The sequence below is a fragment of the Gallus gallus genome, chromosome 21 (assembly GCF_016699485.2).
Source record: "Gallus gallus isolate bGalGal1 chromosome 21, bGalGal1.mat.broiler.GRCg7b, whole genome shotgun sequence".
Lineage (NCBI taxonomy): Eukaryota > Metazoa > Chordata > Aves > Galliformes > Phasianidae > Gallus > Gallus gallus.
In genome coordinates, this window is record NC_052552.1 from 354,863 (window position 1) to 372,984 (window position 18,122).

The 18,122-nt window shown below is 47.6% G+C and overlaps 1 protein-coding gene and 1 long non-coding RNA gene across 16 annotated transcripts in view; one reads left to right on the forward strand and one right to left on the reverse strand.

The window, feature by feature from the left end:
* CAMTA1 (calmodulin binding transcription activator 1) overlaps positions 1 to 18,122 on the reverse strand; it is a 224,029-nt gene that overhangs the window by 51,132 nt on the left and 154,775 nt on the right. The gene's annotated exons all lie outside the window — the stretch shown is intronic.
* LOC107054908 lies at positions 223 to 9,120 on the forward strand. Of its 2 annotated transcripts, XR_001469745.4 has the most exons (3): positions 223 to 595; positions 4,755 to 4,849; positions 5,413 to 9,120. It is a non-coding gene; the product is annotated as an uncharacterized LOC107054908 (long non-coding RNA). The 2 variants fall into 2 exon arrangements; XR_005841388.2 differs by lacking the exon at positions 4,755 to 4,849.

The window sequence follows — 18,122 nt, forward strand, 5'->3', positions numbered from 1 at the left end:
CCATGGCTTACCTCTAAGCTTCACTAACAGATACAGACCATTCACATGGCAAGGCATTATTCATCTCACCTACCTCCTGCACACACACACACACGCACACACTGTTATCTTCCCAGACATCCCAAAAAAGCAGCAGCAGTCAGAACATCCAGTGCCAGACATGGGAATAATTAAAGTTTAACTCAAGTGCTTTTAAGTTTGTAAATGCTGGGGAAAGCGAGCACAGATCAAAGGGGTTTCTTCAGCTTAGGCATTCATGCATCCGAAGTAGTATCTAAGAAAGTGGTAACCCTGAGGAATTAAGAGTTTATGGAGAAGACTGGGCGAAGTCCCAGGCCCAGCAGTGCCCTCTGCTACCCACTCTGTGAGCACACACGGTCTGCTGCTGCCAGCCCCTGCAGCCCAACAGGCAGCCCTTGGGCTAAACAAGTGGGGAGGACTTCTCTCATCAAGGCAGGATCTCAGCTCTGCTCACCAAAAAGCAAAGCGCAGCTTCTCGCGTGGCAGGGATTCGTCGCACCAACCAGGGTTATTAGCATCACAGGTAATTCTGTGATATTTGGCTGGCAACAAAAGCAGGCCCAAGAATTTGAAGGTAAGTTCCCAATCTTTTCTTTTTTCAAGATAGAGATACAAGGAAAAATGAAATCCAGAAAGCATTGTCAGCTTGAATGATTTTCCAGGTTCTTGACACTGAACAACCATCATCCCTCAGAGCACAAGGCAGGCAATAAAACCAATAAAACTAATAAAGGAAAACGGTGTGGAGCTTGACAGATTTAGCTGTCCCTGGCATGTGACAGCCTCTTTTACCATGCAGGCAAACCAAAGTTGCATCAGCCTTGTCTATAGGGCGAGAGACCTTAACAAAACTGTTAAGTTCCACAGGTGACTGCTCCCCTTATCTGCATTTCTCTGGACACTGAAAACCTGATGAGAAGCTTTAATTACTACCACTGAAAGTGGACTCCTTCAATCCGTGCTGTGAGCCCACTCTGAATGTTTTGCAGTCTGTTACCAAACTCCAGACTTCATGCATCCAACAGCTCGTTAACATTTCCTCTGTACACTCACTGAATGAATGAGCTTTTGAAGTCACTTATTTACCTATAAATTACAACAGTCTGAAATCATTAACAACAAAGTAAATTGTTTTAATTGATCTGAACTTTTTTTTTTTTTTGTACGCAAGGCAGGAACTTTGTTTCTATATAACCATGCTTTCTAAAGGGCTAAACTTGTGTATTAATTGGAGCTAAACGTCCTTCAAACACTCTGAAAAGCTCCACGGCTGAAATGATTTGCTAAAGCCAAGTAAAGGTTCAGAGGTCTCATTCCTAAATACCCACACGTAGCTCAGCCCCCCACTGCCATCTAAATAACAGCAGCCTCTGCCAACAACAGCAAAGAGGCAAACTGTAACAAACAAGGTGTGCTGCCAATTAGTTCCTATTCAATTTTCTGTTCAAACTGCCTGGAGGTGGTGGTTCGGAGGAAACATTCCATTTGTGAATAGAGTTTAAATGGCGTATTTCAAAGTTCCAGGCACAGGTAAGGTCTGCATCCTTGCTGCTCCTGCTAGGGCTAATCACCACCCTAAATGGGTGATTCAGCTGAACCAGACATTGGAAATCACATATAATTACACTGATTAATTTTGCTGAAAACATGCAGCATTTTGCTATAGAAGTATAAACACGAGCAGGCAAAAGGATGAAAAAGCTGACTGCTGCTCAGAATAAAATGCTCAGGTGCTAAAAACACGTGAGTGACTGCGTGTACTACAAGAGCACCACTGACTGTCACACCTGCTTACTGAGAGCTGTAATGAAGGCAGAGAAAAAAGTGGTGGAGGAAGGACTCGGGAGTACAGCTGCAACCTGCTGAATGCATCGAGTCATTCATCTGTATGTCAGAACAAAGCAAAATGGAACACTGTAGAAGGACAGCTGGACAAAGCACCAGTGGTGCAGACCATCTGCATGTTGGCCAAAGAAACAGGGAGATCAAGTGGGGCAGCCCAGTAAGACCAATGAAGCTAAAGGCAGCATCAATGGGTACTGTCAGTGGTTTCCTGGGAGCCAATTCCTTAAAGGAAACGTAACCAAAGATGGCGAGAGAGGAAAGCAAACCAAAGTTTTCTGTCTTCCCTGCATAACGTCAACATTTCAGAACTACAGCACTTCCAGAAAGCCTCATCAGCAGCACCTGAAGACACAGCATCGCTCTGAGGGGAGGAAGGAGAACAGAATGACAACAAAACCTAGTAATTTCACCAAAAAGGGCCTCTGCATTCCACACAGCATGTGAAACAGATGCATTTCTTTATAGCTATCTCTTGCTGCACGACACGCTGAAAAGCCACTGAAATAAAATTGCTTGGTTTTCCATTTTAAAGCTGCACTTAACCAAATACTATCAGTCTTCGGACCTATTGGCAAGGAAGAGCAGCAAATTACCTGTTTTTCCTGGAGCACCTCAAATCACAGCAGCCATCCGACTGGCCCCTCGTTACCTACAAGTCAATGCTGATAGATTGCTGTGAGCATCCTGCCTGTGTGCTGCCTTCTGGGGAGGCATCTGAAGTTCTTTGGATGGTTTGGCTGATTTACTAGCACACAGAATCAGCAAAGCACCTGAAATCCACAGATATGAAAGATGGTTTTGATGGAAAACACCATTTTCCAGGTGAAAGATACCTAGAAAACTCTTTCAGACATCAGAGCATGGTATGCCTTGGTCTTACAAAGCAGCGCTGCCTTCTTCAGAGGCAGCACTCCACTCTTGAACCCAAAGTTATACTGTTTCTTCTATGGCAAATGAGCTCATTGTGAAGAGGAGATGGAGCTGAACACGTGTTGGAGCACAGAGTGCTTCATCAGCCTGAGGAGACCCAGGGCTGCTCCCCTCAGCACACAGCCCACAGCTAAATGGAGGAGGAGGGACTGCATTCGCCTCCTCCCCATAAACATGAAGCTGCAGCTGAGTAAGTAACATTAAGCCTGACATGGAAAAGCTGTGATGCATTACTCAGCCTGCTAAGTTTAATGTACAATTTAGAAAGATATCACCAAAATGGAAAAGAGAACATCTTAAATAGCTCTGAAGGGTATTCAGCTCAGGCATCGCACAGAGTTAATGTTTAAGAGGAGCTCCTAGCCCAGTGGCAGAGAACCACCCCATGCCGAACAATCTGATTTAGATGCATCTCAGCACTGAGAGGCACTTTAGAAAGAACTCATTTATTTTCATGGGCCAGATTTAGGCTTTGCACTGAGTGTTAGCTATTACCTCACTGTCTGATAACCAAAAGCCATCAGATCTGAAAGCCTTTATCCTCCAACTGCTGCTCGGCAGAACAGGCAGCCTGAACCTGCGCCTTGGAGCTGCAACGATCCCAGCCTGCATTCACACAGCCCTACAGGAGGCACCACCGCAAGAACTCAGTCACCACAAACCACCCCAACCACAGCACGGGAACACAAATGTTTCTGGTGTCCCAATGGTAACCCAGCTCAAAGGGGAGCAGCGCTCTGTGGCAGTACTCAGCCCACCCTCTTGGCAGAGGAGAGCAGTCTTTCTGTTGCAGTATGTCCTCTGAAGGGTGCTGGCCCTGGGAGGAGAGCAGGATGATGTCTGTGCTGGGTGGCTGCCCATTCTGCATGGGCAGAGCCGGGGCTGCAGCACTGCTGGGCTCACACACTACCAAAACGTCTTTGTGTTCTTCATCATAGTTCTTGGCATTGCACACTCTGAAAGCGTTGCAGCAGTACCAGTGTCTGATTTTAGCAGAGAAAGGAGCTAGGGAGATGGGATTCCTATGGACAAAAATAATTGAGAAGTTGCAGCAAAGGAAGACTGCTGGAACACGGAGTCCTCTTTAGCAGCATCCAGCCAAGCAGCAAGAACCAAAAGGAAACAACCTATAAATAATACACAGCAAATCTGCTCTGATCCACTAACCCACTGTAGGACAGGTTTACAGTGAAGAATAAAAGGAATTTAAGCTTGATTGTGATTTAGAAAGAGTACAGCATCAATGTGTGTTCCTTGCCCTGGTTTCACAGCTGGAATTAATGGATAACAGACTCAATGTGATGGATAACCAGTCCAACTTTCTGCTCCTGTTCGTGTTTGTTTGTATTTCCTGAGGAGGAAGGAGCACCCAACAACTGCCAGCTGCACAGGGAGGTGTGCGTTCCACTGCACGGCTCTGAGAAGCGCCTCCGGGCCAGATGGGATCCTGGAGGCTGTGACCAAAGCACAAAGGGATTAGAGCATCTCTACCAGCACTGAGACACCCTCATGGGAAAGGAAAGCAAACAGAAGCATGTCACCATTTATCAGCTCATAAGAGCTGCCCTGGGATACGCAGCACATGTAATACTCATGTACTAACAGGACATAACATCAAATAGAATATGGGTTATTAATTTCCATTATGGAATAACTGATGTTTCTTTAAAGCAATGTGACAGGCAAGAAGCAAGCTCACCTTTCCTACAGGATACAAAGCCATGCTCAGGCACTGCTGGAGCTTTGTTTGCACTATAAGGAGGTTCGTCAGGATTGCCAACTGAATGTGGGGGGGTCCTCCTAAGATTGTAATGTTTTTGCCATAATGTCCTTTCGTGACAACATACTGCTGGTAAAGCCATAAGAACAGCTCTGTTCTTACTTAAGTAAACCCGAGTAATAATTATCTGTACATTTTGATTGAATACAGAAAAATGACGACCGATAACTCCTTGCAGGTGTTGCTGGATGCCTCAGTTCAGAGCTCCACACATGGGATGCCCCAGTCCCATACTGCAATAAGCCCTCCCGGGCTCCGGCACATTCAAATGAGGTACCAGACATCAATTAGTCACGGGATAAAATGTTCCTCAGATCACATCACACCTGCTTTGCAGAAGAACTGCGCATTGGTCTCTGAGATGAAGCAAAAAATGTGGCACCTTTGCTTTCTTACATTATTTTTACATCGAGGTACAGTGAGCAGGGGACAGTTAGCTGAGCCTTAAATAACCTCATATTTTACCTCCTTTATTTTAGCAGCTAGCCGTCTTTGATACAAGCAGAGACAGCCAGCTCTGAGAAGAGGAGCCATTTGCCGGGTTTTGCTTAAGTGCATGTTAATAATGCATTTTGCATGTGAGGGATGGCTATTTGAAGCACAGCCTAGGAGCTTGATTGCACAGCTAGTCCAAAAGGAAAGCTCAGGATGAGCAGCACTTACATGAATTGTAAAGAAAAAATAATCATGTGTACAGTTTTGCCTTAATGAACAAATATTTCTTTGTTTGTTGACACGGTGGAAATTCTAGACAATCAAATCAATTGCCTCTATTACCTAATTTATTATGCCAGAAACCTCAAACCTGATGCATCTTCTTTGCTCCTTCTATTCAGATTTCCTACTTGCATTTCCTTTAAGCCTAAAGGAGTAATTCTGAAGAGCAAAACTACCTGGAAGGCACGGAAAAGCCCAGCCCAAGATCAGCTACCTGTGGGATTGCAGCTTGTGCATGGCACAGGACCTCAGAAACACAGAGCAGAAGTTGTATTTTGCATTGTGAGCTGGGGGAGCGGTGAGCAGCACTGTGAGGGATTGGTGAAACAGCACAGATGCAGAAAAGTTCAGCTATTACATTTCTAAGGGAAAAGGCAAAAAAGAAGTCCTGAAGCTATTTTGCTGTAGGTATTTCTGGAGCTAAGATCTGAGTCCAGATGACAATTAAAAATAAGATGGCATTTGGAGCAGCTGTGAGAGACCCCCAGCTTCATTTCCTGTGAGAAGAGGATCCCACAGCTGCCACAACCCGCAGCCTCAGTTCAAACAAAACCTGTTTGGCTACAGATTTGCCATAACCTGATTCCCATCTGCCTATGGAAAACATCACCACCAACGGAGAAGCGTCCAGATTCCAGGCAGAAACTGACCCAACAAATTCATATCACAAGCAGTGGGCTAACAGATCACCTCATTAAGAACATTTGGATAGAGGAGGGGGGTGTATGAGAAGAGGAGCATCCTGGAATGAGGAGATCTCCTGCCTTTTGGTCCTGGGTATTTCTTAAGCTAAAAAGAATCCCTAAATGTCATGTACAAACCTTACTTACGCTCCATATGGGAACATGTCCAGGCTTGTAACAAAATATTCACTCACATTAAGCATTATATTGCATTACTGTAATTTTTTCTTCTTAACACAAGGAACAGATCAGCTAATTTTAGATGCATACATTTCCAGTTTCAGACTTTTAAGAAAGTTTAAACAGACAATACTGCCTGGGTTAGCAGATACCTATGAATGCTAACAACCATGACCATGCATCTCAGCTCACCAGACACTGATCCCACCCAGGAATGCCTGGAGGTTCCCATGTGCAGCAAATCACAGTTCAAATCACAGGGTTTCACTCCTCCAGCAAGCTGCAGGATAACCCACAGACTCAGTAAAGAGGCAAAGAGTTGTGCCATGACCACACTTACATCTAAAAGTAATCCTGCTTCACTAACCTGGGTTTATGTGTGACTGGTGAGCACAGTGCTGGGAAGCAACAGCTTCATTCACCAGGGCTGTTCTGACCACGTATATATACAGCTTTGCAAGAGTAAGACTGCTGTGTTTTACCTCTGTGACAAAGGAATTTGTAAATGGGTGGCAACTGTGCACAAGATCTGGCTCCTTTTGAGCAGATTTCTGCTGTCCTTTAATACTTGTGTTCCCCTGGTCACCTACTGTTTGCTAGCTTTGGGGGATACCACTTCATTTTCTCACTTGAGAAATTGCATTTGAGAAACATTTAAAATTTGCCTGCATTGCTGCTGAATTCAACCTTCTGCCTGCAACTAATGGCAAATCTCCCAGCGATTGGCTGTGGTGCAGCTACAAGCAGCATACATCGCACACCTATAGATGGCATATGAAGCTCAAATGACATCCTGGATCACACCTGCAATACCATCACTTAGCAGCCCAAGGTAGGCAGACTCCACGTTTTCCTCCTGAAATGGCCCATAGCCACCTGCAAACACAGCCAGCAAGCATGACATTAAGCCTCCGGATTTACCTTCAAAATGAAGAAGAAAGCCATACACGTTTTTTGGTAAGAAGAGTTAATTTCCAGTCTGAGCATGTGGGAGTATGCCCCAAGGGAAGGGAGTAATGAAGCCCCAGCGTTAGTTGCAAAACAAATAGATAAATCAATGTTTCAATTTGCTCCATGTGAGCAAATGGGCCACAGTTGCTTAGCAATTCAGAGAACATTATTGCAGGCTCCTCACACACAGTTACAAACACTACCCAACCTGCTGCCTTTTTTACCACCTTAGGATTAAAATAAAGCTTACCTTCTGGTGACAGCAGCAGCTCCACGGCCAAAGGAAGATGTTATTTTCATGCTAAGTTTGCTGAAATCCTTTTCTGCCACATCACCAGCTCACAGCTGAACAAAGTGGCAAAGACCTTCTTAGAGTATTTTCAAATGCAGTTGCATGAGGTCTAACGTTACTGTTAAAGAAACACCACATTCCTTTAAGAAAAAGCCCTTCATCCCAGCCTCACACAGAGACACAAAGCCCACACTCCAGAGCAAAGGACATCCCATCCACCAAGCCTCCTCCTCAGAGCCGGGCGCTGAGCAAGGTCAGGGCTTATAAAAGGAGTCCCACAGCTGGGCTCTGTATCGGAGCAATTATAGCTCTAAACCCATTCAGGTGTGGAGGTCCCTGCAAAGCTGGAGGTATCTGCCCTCTCCAAGCAGAAAACACTGCACTATTTTATAGAATCGTAGCATCATTGGAGTTGGAAGGGACCCTTAAAGGTCATCCACTCCAACTCCAATGGAACCAACGCAATGAACCAGTGAGTTCCATGGCTGAGGAGGGCACTGTGCTCACTGGGACAGTCCTATGCACGTCTCTGCTGCCTCTCGCAGCTCAGCGTTCCCTCCTTCAGTGGCCTTGCAGAGCCCCACAAAGCAACCCCAAAAATAAAGCCAAAAGGTCACCCTGAAGCCAAATGTTCATCCAAACCGAGACAGCCGGATTTTAGTTACGCACTCCTGTGTTCTTCTGATCAGAGGAGCCCTTGCTAAACATCTCTGAAAGCTCTTTTGGCCCCAGGTAATTCATTGCATAATATCCTTTCTGGTAAATTGGTTTTGGGGGTGGGGGACTCCGTGCAGACAATCTCTGCATTTTGCTGGCAGGTCTATAACAAAGAAAGGCTGCATTATTTGAGGGTACTCAAATCTCTCAATCAAATCCGAAATCACAGAACAGCATTCCCCCTTAACTCAGTTTAAACACTGAACTGTTCCCCAGGTAATTAATAATGTTTGCAAATATGCCTCCTTTGAAGGAATGTTATCATAGTTTCAGTGACAAGCTCAGACTCTTTATTCCTCTTTATAATTCCTAACATCTACTCAGGCAGCATTAATTGGATTCAAAGCAATTACACGGGAGTCATGTCGGCCACTTCACATCACATCCCGCAGCATTCCGTTCCGCACTGCCCCGCGTCCCAGCACCGCTTCCCAGCCTCTGCCCCACAGCAGCACCTCTGCACCAGACCCACAGCAACGCTGCACAACGCTCCTTTGGACACTGCAGAACAGAGAAGCCCAGATCTGGCAAAGGAATCTAAAAATACAGGTGGCTGCCTCTGCCGCTGCTGACCCATTTCTCAGGGCTCAAACGAGGACGCTGCCCGCTTATTTTGCTGATGTTTGGACCTGTGCATGGAGCCAAGCAAAATAAAGCCAACACGAGGGGCTGATGGAAGCGTGCCTGGGAAACGTCTGGAGCAGGGACTGCTGAGAAGGATGCAACACTGGAAGAACACCAGTGTGATGCTCCATTCACTTATTTAATAATCATGAAGAACATCCAATATATAATCCAATAGAATCCGGGGATCCTGGCTGCTGCTGAGAACAGGCAGCCAAGCTTTGCCTTATGAACTGTACTCTATCTTTGGCTGGTTGAGCATGCAGGGCTTTTTTTCAGTGAAGAATTAGCTTTAAATTGAATTCTACACTTTGTAATCAAGACGCGGTGCTTCGTTCAGGTGTACCTGCTCTCTTCTCATTAAAGACTCTTGAACAAAAGCAATGATTTTAATAGCAAATCTTACATCCAGCGTCTACCTACCTGCAGAGCTGCTGGGCAAGGAGTGCTGCCTGAGCTGGCAAGGCCACCTGAGTCCTGAGTGCCTTCCAGGAGAGGAATGAACAACCCAACAGGGGCCTTTGGTGGCTGGGATGGGGACTTGCGTGGGAGGAAGGGGGCACGGATACCCATGGGAGAGCAGCAGTGATGGGCAAAACCCACGGCTGCCACACAGTGACCGACATGTGGGAACCCCGGGGCCGTGGGGGGCTGTTCAGTGCGCCTGGCACTCAGCCTGGAGATCACACCATCATTTCAGGAAACTTCCAGCGCTGACACTGAACATACAACGAACGTGGGCCGAGCAATAAGCAGCAGAAAAGAAATGCAAAGTAAAAACGAACACAACAAAGCATTCTCCAAAACTGTGTTCGTTTTTCTGCACAGCGCATTTTGCAGAGCTTTAGCACAGGTCGCAACTGCTGTGCTTTGCTGTTCAGCTCAGCAGAAATGAGGTGACTGGAATGAAGGAGGCCAGGAACAAAAAGAGGAACTGGGAAAACATGAAAGACGATGTAGTGCTGAAAGGAAGGGACTGTGAGGAATTCGGCTACAATTTTACACCACTCCTTTTACAGAGCTGAGCCCAGCTCTGTGCCACACTGACTGCTTTACAAACCACAACGCACCGTCTCTGATATCAGCTCTCTGACTGCCCCAAGGACGTGCAGACATCCCTTGGCAGCAGTTTCCAGTCTCAGCTGTGCACCCGGTTCAGAGTCAGGCTCTGCAGAATCCGCTCCGATAGAGTTAATGGGCTGCTGTGCCAGAGCCTACTTAAAATTCCAGGCAGTGCTAATTTAGTTTTAATGGGCACAAATTCAATTCCAATTGCTAAAGTATGCAAATAACAAATAAAAGGAAACCCCTGCTCCAGCAGATGCTGGAGGGAAAATTAACAGCCTCTGAGCTCCCCACCTTGGCCTGAGCTGCTCCCCACGTATGGGATCCCGCAGAGGTGGGCTCGGTGTCAGCCCGGGCTGTTGGGGGGATGGAGCTCAGCCCCAACCGCCAGCTGAGTTATTTATTTGCTGATGAATGCAGGACTGACACCAAAGGGCCCTCAGTAATATCGAGCCTCATTAAATTTTAATCAGGGCATCTCAACGTTCACTCTTCAAGACTTTGTGAGCGGGGAGATCGTGCGGGGGAAGCTCGGGCAGGGCAGGGGAAGGGCCTTACCAAGATCCTTCCCAAAGGCAGAGCTTTGCCCCCCGCCTGCTGGGGTCACCGCATCCCTCCTGCAGCGCCCTGCTGGGAAACCACGCGGCATTTTGGTGCTGGGGCGATGCCTTCAAACTACGCAGAAGAAGTGCTGAATTAAACACCTTTGTACCTTCACGCATTCAATCCAGGGCAGAATACCACAGAATATGCTGAGTAACAGCTGCCTCATGTGGATCTCTCTTCTAAAAAATGGCCAAGGCAGCACAAACTAAGAGTGTGAGCACCGAGAGTTTGCTTCCCCCGCAGCTCTGGGAAGCCACTAACGAAGCCAGTAACAAAGTTGGGAGCACAGCAGTGCTCAGGACAGCAGGCAGACAGCAGAGGCACTGCAGCCACTCCAGCAAAGGCTGCTCTGCTGGTACCGGTGGGCTCCATGCTCCCTTCTGGGCAGCAGCAGTCCCTGCTAATCCCTCCCAAAGCATTGGGTCACGTAATTCTTTCTTTGAACTCATTTACTCCTTGGCAAAGGCTCCTTGTGCCACCAGAGGAGCATTACAAGAACAGTGATGGACGAAGGACTCCAGAAGGACGCTCAGTGCTGCCAGGCTGGGAAGGAAACTGTAGGCAATGCACTGCAGGGCAGGAGGGGTGTGAGGGCCTGTGGGACTGGACAGGCTGCACTGTGCACCCACAGCTTCACTATGGGAAATGAAGGGCTCCTGGAGGGACACATCCTTCAACGCGGCCGTGCTGCCATGAACAGCATTCACAGACATTTTCAGCATCCTGACAAAAATGAAAATTTACATGGAATCACTGAGCTGAAGTATGGGAAGCGGGGGACCACTTACCCCGACCTGGTTTCTGTTGCTCTCCTTGACACTGACGGATTTCCCAGTGCAGACATTTCTCACTCCATTAAAAGTGGAATCCAAGCGGCGCTGGGCATTATGCTCATATAACCCCTCCATGACCTCAGCAAAGTCCTTCAGCACAGCTCAGATTGAAATGCTGACACATTTTCTTTGCCTCTCCCCTCCAAGGAAACCCATTTGCTGCAACACGATGTTCTAGCTGCCCCAGGAGCAGCTAAAGCCGTGCATGCCCATGTAAAGCACACAATGCAGCACATCGCCGCCATGCCCACAACAAGGGCAGCCCTCTGTCCACAGCTACCAGAGGGCAGAACGAATGCATCTCCTTGCTAACGAGAAATAACAATCTGCAAGGTGCAGAGAGCCTCGGGCATCGGGAAATGGAATGCTATTCACATTCAACAGAGAAAGTAGGAACAGAGGAAGTGCACAAGCTCAGTGCAAGGCTGAGATGCAGAATGGAGCAGGGGGTCCTTAAAAAGAGCTGCAGTGCATTAAAAAATAAGAGTCTGGGCCTTCTTACAGCTCTGGCTGCAAGGACAGAGTTAACGCTGCGTGTGCAGGTTGGTGAGAAGCCAGCGTCCCTAAATACATTCCAATGAGCCTCGGTGCAGGAGGGGAAGGCAGCCCAGCATCGAGATTCGGTGAGGGCTGAACTCATCTCCGTGGCTCAGTAGGGAGTTACTGCAATTCATTACTTCTCAGTGCCTGCATTTCTCAGAAGGAAAAACAACACAAAGCCCAGGGCATGGGACTGGTGGAGGGGGAATCCCCTGGGGCACAGCAGTCTCCTTCCACCGCTGCTTGAAGCACCCGGGATAATCTGCTCCATAACCTTCCCGACGCAGAGGGGAGCAGCAGTCACCTTGAGGAGGCCGTGGCAGCGCAGACAGCCAGCAGTGCAGAAGCAGGCGGTGTGAGGGTGTCCCTGCCTCGGGTTTCCCACACGTGCAGGTAAGCAGAGCCCACACTGAGCCACCCGCACTGCGAGAGCCGCTCGGCGGTGTCACGCTGCCACTCCAGCAACAAGGAATAAATAAAAGAAAAGTCAGCCCTTCCTAATTACATGCTGACGTCCCTACCTTTAAGCTTTTAAATCACAAGTGGCATTTCCGGATCAATCCTGTTCTTTATTGGAGAGTTTAAGAAGAAACATTCGGTCTCCAGGAGTGCTTGGATTTATTCTGATCCGTAATTTGACAAGAATCCATTAAAATATCCTGGAGGTTGCTTTACCCCCTAAGGAGATATTTTAGTCCAAGGGCTTTTTTCACAGCTGCCTTTTGGCAAAAATGTAAATGGAAACACATTTCAAAAGTGCAACTGCTTGTAATTAGTGAGCTCCAAAATGCTAATAGCAGCGGCCCCTTCTTCCTCAGCGCCTGATTAGAAACCACACCTGGGTGTCTCCAGGGGAAGCGGGAGCGTCTCCCCGTGCTTCGGGCACACCGGGCCTCCCCGGCACATCCCTGAAACCCAACGGGAGGCAGAGCAGTGCTGCTGGGCCACCTCCAGCTCTCCCACAGAACAGCCCCACTCTGAGCACCTCGCAGAGCCAGCAGCCTCACACGGGCACATTTTCCCATGGTTTCCTTCCACCTGAGTGACGCCGAAGCTGTGATCTGAAGCAGCTGTCCTGCACTGAATCTCAGCTGTGTTTTTTATCCCCCAAAATCCCGCACACAGACAGGAGCCCAAACGCCCGCTGTTGCACTTCAGCATCTCCACAGAGAACCCTTATCTCTCCAGCACAAATAACCCAAAGCTGTGAGCGCTCCACGGCAGTGCTCCAAACAACAGGCAGATCTGCAGCATCATTCTGCAGGGTGGGTTTGTAGCAAAGCTCCCAAACACAGACATGCACCACGGGGCAGCTCTGAGCGAAGGTCTGACTGCTGTGAGCGTGCACCAACAAGGTACGACAGACTGCAGTTATTTATCTATTTCCTATTTTCAGTTTAGGGAATTTTGCTTTATTCTGTTCAGCTCTGAAGCTCCTGCCCGGCAGCACTTACCAAGAAGATGACAGAGTGGGCCTCCACTCTTTGGAGGGCAGCAAGTTCTTCAAACACATCAGCACAGCAAATGAAGAGGCTCTTTTCTGGGAAGGAAGAAGGCTGGGAATAGGAACGCATGAGTCCTGAGGAGTAAGCAAGTCTCACCACCATGGGGATGCTACAAGAAAAGTGGTACGCATGGCAGGATCTGCAGGGTTTTAACGCGTTCTTCCTTCACCTGCTTCACACAGGATCTGGAAATCTCATTCACCACGAGTGAGAAAAACAGTTTGCCCAAAAGCATCGTTCTAGCACCTTCCAGTGCAGGTCATTTTCTAGAGACCGCTGACCTTCTCAGCTTTTCTGCATGAAACAACTTTCCGTCACTAATCAACTCATTCATTAAGCTTCCGAGAGGCAGGTCAAAGCCCCTCTAATTAGGTCAATTAATCAAGTTGCTATGGCTCCATTCAGTGTTTGGGCCCCGACAATACTTTCTGCGACCTCTCTGACCACATCACCATCCCTCTGCAGCCCTGCATTTTTCAATACCAACTGGCTGGTTGGTCACCATCTGCACCGAGAGCACCAGCAATTACATTTATGACTTCAAGTTGCTGCCCATGAGAATTAAAGCCAAGAAACAGGAAAACTCCAGCTGCCACTTCTCAAATAAGGTGTTCAAAGCAAACTTCAGAAGCTTTCCTCCCTTGTCCCCAGGGAACACAAGGCCAGCTTAGTGCCACTTAACTTGTCTTCCTGGAGACATTTCGGCAGGTCATGCCAGCAGCCCCCTGAACTCTCACACTGCACTCATTTCCATGGGGACACCTTCCTGCTGACAGGTCCTCACACACAGGAACACAAGGACAACACTGAGCAAGGCAAAAGTCAGGGAATAGGGTTGTGTGTGGGCTCCCATTAACTCAGCACCATCCCTCCCTCACTGTAACACTGCCATCTTCCTACAGTTAACGACATTCCACACAGCACACCCTGCGTGTAGGAGGAGCACCACTGTGGACCATTAAGGGATGGTATTTTGGGATGTCTTCTCTGTGAAACGTGTGAGTTGTAGTGCTGAAAAGCAGTCGCCAAGAAGCAGAGAGTCGTTAAGGTACACGTACAAATGTTCCCCCAGCACTTCAGACAGGGTGCTAGACTGCTTTGATGGGCACGGAGGCTGCCTTCTAAACTGTGTTACAGAATGTCATCCGCTGGAGTCTCTCTTGCCTGCTTGTGGAGGACCAACAGAGAGCTCTGGAAGATGTGAAGGGCTGTTTTCTGGCCACTTGAAGATCTCCACAGTATTGCACTTATCTCCAGTCAGTCCCACCAGGCTGCCTGCACTCACTGTGCACGTACATCTCCCACACCCAGTGCTGCTACACCTGTGCCACCACAGACTCTGAAGATCTGCATCCAGCCACCATACAGACAGACAAGGTTCTTCTGTAGCTACAGCTCTGAGAGATGGGGAGATTAAGTAACACATCCAAAGGAGTACCACAAATCCATGAGCAGGGTGAGAGCCGTGGCCTGAGGCTGGAGCCCCGACCCACAGCACTGACGTGACAGTGCTGATGGATGTGCGCTGCGCCCCGTGCTCTGCAGGATGCTTGCAGATACTGCATGCATACATATGTGGTCTGGAGAACTGAGCCAAGATCAGAAATGCCTGGAGAAAAAACAGGATCCTATTAACTTGGGCTGAATCCATTTTACAATATCACAGACATTCATTTTCAATGTAGGTGTTGTTGGTTCTTATATCCCGTGGATGCGGTTTTGAAGCATATGCAGCAAATTTGCCCTACCCCATAGCATTAAACATCTCATTTGTTTTCTGGATAAAGTCCTGAAGCTGGAAATGCCTCCTTAGAGGTATAAAAGGAGAGTGACCTTCTGCTCTCAGGTGATTCTCTTGTCAGGGAAAGGAAATGCTCAGTTCTTCAACAGGTTAAAGGTGCTTTTCCCTGCATACTGCTGCAGCCTTTGAGCTGGTATTCTGGCTTTTAATTCAGTGCTGATCTTACTTATAAATCAGATGCATAAAACAAGGCTTTTAAAGTAAGTTTGTTAGCACCCGTTGGAATCCACAGCTGAAAAAGGCAATAAAATTCAGAAAAGGTAACAGCACAGCCCTACTCCAAAGGATCTGATGAGCAATGTTTGCTAGGAAAAATAACCGAGAGTCAACACCTGAGTCTACGCGGAGATCCAAGTGCAGACACAGTCACAAACTATCAGTTGAGCATGAATTTCTTTACAATAACTGCCAGTGGAGCCCCAGTAATTAATGACTGATTGTGGTGCCCTTTGTTTTGTGTCTGGGCAAGGAATGTATAAAGAGAATGCAAGGCATAGGATAATTACAGGATGAAGCAGGCATCAATCTTTGTGCGCTGGAACCTGGCACCCTTCAGTGGGAACAGCCTGTGTCGAGTCAGCTTCATTAGGTACTGTCTAGAGCCCGAACCCTCATTTGTTTGCATCAATAATACATTCAAAAGATTTATCTAACTTGCAAATGAGAACTCATTTATTGGTCCCACAAGCAAGAAAGAACTGTGACCAGAGAAGTATTCCGTGTTACAGGTTGGATGCTAAACTGGGACTACTTGCTGAAATTTGAACAATTGTACTCTATTATAAATGCTAATCTTAGCAAGATTTCTCTCCTCGCAAATACGTGAGCATTGAGAGATTCGATTCTAAGGAATAACCTTAAAAAACGAACTTAGATAAGAGAGTAAACAGAGCACGATTTGTACAGGGCTGTCAGACTTCCCGTGGGCTGTGCTGCCCCATGGGCTGCCCCTGCTGGCACAGCGCAGGCGCTCCCATTGCACAGCCCTACAAGTGCCCGTTAATGCCAAGAGCCGCCCTCTCTCCTCGCGCCATTTCGGAGCCCTCTGATTCTCCCCGAGGCTCCCGGGGCATCAAACATTAAAAGCCAGATGTTATTTTGAGCACGCAACACCACCGAAGTTCAAGATATTTTGCAGATGGATTTTAAAATCTTTTTAATCCACTGTAAAGCCCAAATCCTGCCGTAGACATTCTGCGGCGTGCTCCACTTAACTGCTCATGCAGATATAAAGCACCCTTTTCAGCTCCCTGCTCGCACACGACCTTGCAGTCCCCGTGCCCCGTGTTGCACAGACCCCAGGGGGCCGGCTGGGAATCAGATAAAAGGATTTCATTTACTTTTGTTGGCGTTGTTTTTATGAAGCTTTCTTTTTCATCGGCAGCTCAACTTCAAAACGCTTCCAGACGCAAGGCGCAGCGATGGACACCAGCAGATACTCAGAGCTGAAGGCGATTCTGTTCTGTCCAACTGTTCCTGCAAAGGAAACTCCTCTGCACGGTACAAAAACCACCTCTAACCTCAGTGCCTCCGTGCTCACAGTGCTGCCCTGCTCAGAGCCCAGCATATGTGAATGGTCACTGGGACGGGACGGCACAGCCTGGGGAGGAGGTGTGCTGGAACCCCCAGGGCTCCCCTTTCCTCCTGGTTTCTTTTCTGTGTTTAACAAACACTGCGTCTGAGTGGAGCTGCAGGCAGTGCTCTGCTCAGAGCAATCCATGGTGCTTCCATAGATGGCTTATGCCCTTCTGCCACCATCACTGCTTCCCTCCTCTTATCAATTTTATAGCAGTATCAGTTGAATGGGACTGCTTTAATACATGTAAATACAGAAGGCCTTACTTTGTTCTAAAAACAGTATCTGAGCCTCCCTAAAAGGGCATTCATGTCCAGAAGCCTCCAAATGAAACCGACAGACAGCAAGATGCATTGCTCTCTGTTTGTTCCTATCTGGTGCTTATCCATTCAAACTGTGAACACAACTCCAAGTGGTAATTCTGCTGACTTCAGCTTAGAGGTGCCATTATCTACTTCAGCTTTTGTCTGTGACAACTGCCCGAATGCAAGTGCTATTAACAGGCTGTGATCAAATCTCTGCTCCATCCTCTCTGCTATAAGCTCTTCTCTAAAGCCACAACACTTTTCCACCTTTAACAGTGAAAGGACCGTGGTGGGTACGTTATACCAACCCGAACCTCCGCAGATTGGGACTGCAATGGACTGGCAGCCATTTTCAGAGACATTGTGAGCAGCTGCTGGACTGCCCAGTTTGAGCTGCTGCAGTATTGCACAAGATTTGCTTGGTAAGTGGCAGGACAATGGATCAGAGCAGCAACAGTTGCCTTGGAGCCAATAACTCTGAAGGGATGGTGGAGCAGGGCATGAACATGGATTACTGGATGGACTCTGTAGCGCCTTCCAAATGCCACTCCACGTTCCTAAAGCATAATCCCTATCTGGACCTGCACAGCAGCGGTGCATTGGCTGCTTTTTTTTTTTTTTCCTTCCCTAAAAGTACTGCAGCTGGACACAGACAGAATATTGAAAAATATTTCTACACACTTCACTAAAATGACACCCAGCACTTCTCCATTTTGCATCACAATTTCCAGCCATCACAGCACAATGAACTCCCGAGCACATGGGGGTTAGATTAAAAAATGATCATATTGGCTTCCTACGCTTTCCCCATTTTCTGTCTAATGCTATTCCAGTGTATGACGGGAGGGAAAAGCTTTGCAGCTGATGAATGCAGACAGGCTGATATTAAGAACTGTGGAAGTTTTGTCAGCAAGAAACCATCAGGCTATCAATGCAATATGAAAGAGAGAACACCTGGAGCTCTCCCGAGCTTTCAGAGAACACAACCGTGGCAAGTAAATCCCCCCGTCAATATCACACTGCCAAAGAGAAATATTCATCATTACCACTATTCAACTTGGTAAGATCAAGCACTGTTGAGAGCACAAATCTTGTCTGCCTTGTAAATTCGATATCCGTTTTAGATAAGACCGCTTGAACATTTTCTCATT